Source organism: Anneissia japonica, unplaced genomic scaffold, assembly GCF_011630105.1.
Source record: "Anneissia japonica isolate Jap-2015-1 unplaced genomic scaffold, ASM1163010v1 scaffold288292_len1863012_cov191, whole genome shotgun sequence".
NCBI lineage: Eukaryota > Metazoa > Echinodermata > Crinoidea > Comatulida > Comatulidae > Anneissia > Anneissia japonica.
In genome coordinates this window covers 1,107,036-1,109,542 of record NW_022688773.1, presented here as the reverse complement: position 1 = coordinate 1,109,542, position 2,507 = coordinate 1,107,036, and the positions used below count along the sequence as shown (strand labels likewise).

Below are 2,507 nucleotides of genomic sequence, written 5' to 3'. Positions count from 1 at the left end.
CTATATTTGTGTCACTATAGCTTGATAAAGGTCTACGACCGAAAGATCTCGTTGATTCTTATCTTCAATAAATTGTTGCAAATTAAGACTATATCTTTGTATTTCATTAATACATATATAGGCCTATATGTATATGTATATAAATTATATATAAGCATATATAGCTAATTATACTTTATGCTGTATATATAGGCCTAATTAATTTATAGCATGTGATAAAAGCCATAGAAACAACAAGGAGATATTAAGATTGATAACTATTTTGATCTGATTTTTTTTATAACGTAAGCCTAAATTAATCGATTACACAATATAGTACAGTATTTTCCTAAGATGTTAGGCCTGATTTAATCACTCATGTTAATGATACAAACTATTACCTATTATTAACGAAATTATCATTGCATTAAAATAAATTGAAATTATCCTCAAAATTAAAATTCAAATCGTCAGCCTACAAATGGACCGAAACATTCCAAACTTGTTTTTGGTGTGATAAATAATTATTGTAATTAAAAAGAACTTATAGGCTTATAGAACTAATAATATAGCAACGACAGTGACCGGATTCAAATGTTATATTCAACAGTTTATTTATCTTTTTTTTTGTTTAAAAAATCATTTTTATACAGGAAAACATTCCAGAATAAACTATTTTTTAAATTTTCCTGTATTTGACCAAATAAATAATTGATTTAAAAAGAGATAAAAAAGAGTTATCTAAAAAAAACAAGAATGAAAAACCAACAATCAATTTTCGAATTACAAGAAAAATTAACAATCAAAAGTGTTAAAACATAGCTTTTTCCTAACAACAGTCCGAAAAAATTGTCAAATAGAATTTTGTTTTGCATACTATTAAGTCTATTCAGGCTATATAGATATTAATCTTCGCCATTAAAATTATAAAACTGGTTACAATATCCTTGTACTCTAGTTTAAAAGTATTGCGATAGATATTAGAAAGCCCGGTTTTTGTTTGTTTTTTTTTTGTTTGTTTTTTTTTTTGTTTTTTGGTTTTTTTTTTTATTAGAAAAATGAATGATTGCTGGTACCATATGTTGTTTAGGCTTAGTTTTAATTTAATTAAAGATAAATTGTTAGATTTATTGATACTAATCGATTTGTGCTTAATAAGACCAGAGAAGCATGGGCTAGCCGTGATAGATACATAAATGAAAGCGGAACACCGGCACGCTTTAGAGAAAAAATTGTAATAGTAAATTTTTTGTACTAAGTAAGAATAACGACTAATAAATAAATAATAAATAAATAATTAAGTAATGAAAATAAAAAAATTTGGATTATTGTATTAAATGTAGGTAGGGTATGAACAAACATTTAGGTCTATATAATTCTAACTGCTCATGACGTACGGTATTGCTGAAAGTTTACATTTCTTTCTTTTGTTATAAAAGCAAATTGAGTAAAGTATCTTGTTGCGGAATACCTATCGGTGCAAATAAAAACTTACCTTTAAGTACGGTACAAAGTTATTCTTTTGTCCGAACTTGTAAATTGCTTTTCTGAAGAAAAAAAATGGTGAATATTGATGAAGCTTAAACTTCGTCGACATAAAATCCTAACTAAACTTTTTTTTATGTACGCCTAGGCATGGACCATTGTTAATAACAAAATCTTTTATTCAGTGTGGACAATATCATCTCCCACGAAAAGCTTTTTCATCAGTGCATAAATCTTGATTTTATATCACAATTGTCTAGTCCGTTATTCTAACTACTGTATAGGACAATTTGTGAGACAGTACTGTAGGCCTAGATTCAATGTCTCATAAAACATTAACATCTTGCAATAACTACCGTGATCCCGCAATAAACCTATTTTATGAACCATAATATTAAATTTATGGAGGTGCATGAAAAATATGGTGTGGAGTTAGACTAAAGAGAACTATCATTTTAAATGCTACTAAATGCCAAACTCGTTATTCGAATGAATTAAAATTAAATATAGGTAAATCAATTTAAACAAGGAATAAAATTTAAGTCAATATTTAAGCCGACAAGATTAGAAACTCCAGTAAACGATTTTAAACCTACGCCTACAATACCTTTTTAAGCCGTCTTCTCTGCTTCGTGTGAAATTTAACAAAACAATCTGCTAGGTGAAATTCTCTTAATAGAGACAAGATACAAGTTTAAGAACCATCAGGAGTTCGTAATCACGTGACTATTGATTATTTATGAATGTTTGATAGTGTCGTATCCAATACGACTAAACGGTTTCACTTGCGTTGTTGTCTGCGCAATTATAGCCATGCCTTTATTTTGCGGCATTGAGCCGCCAGGCCATAATGCCCCAAAAATGTATTATTATCAATTTTTCCTTTTCAGAATAGGCTGTCTTGTGACCAGATTATATCGATATCTTGCAAAAGTTAATTTTACGTTGAGTGCCCTTATCAACCTCTACATGCCTAGTCCAACTAAATTTTTCTAAAACACCACATTTCAAAAGCATTTCCTTTTTTCTCATTCCATGGCTTC

General features: G+C 28.7%; 1 protein-coding gene across 2 annotated transcripts in view; it reads right to left on the bottom strand.

The window, feature by feature from the left end:
• The window catches only part of LOC117123324 (homeobox protein Hox-B7-B-like), a 29,945-nt gene extending 27,806 nt beyond the window's left edge, over positions 1-2,139 (bottom strand). The window contains exons 1-2 of one of the 2 annotated variants that reach the window (XM_033269213.1): positions 2,072-2,139; positions 1,475-1,526 (exon numbers count right to left, since the gene is read on the bottom strand). The gene's annotated coding sequence lies outside the window, so the exon portion shown is untranslated. The remainder of the gene's footprint in view (positions 1-1,474; positions 1,527-2,071) is intronic. The other variant, XM_033269221.1, reaches the window with a different exon arrangement.
• Between the last annotated feature and the right edge of the window lie 368 nt (positions 2,140-2,507).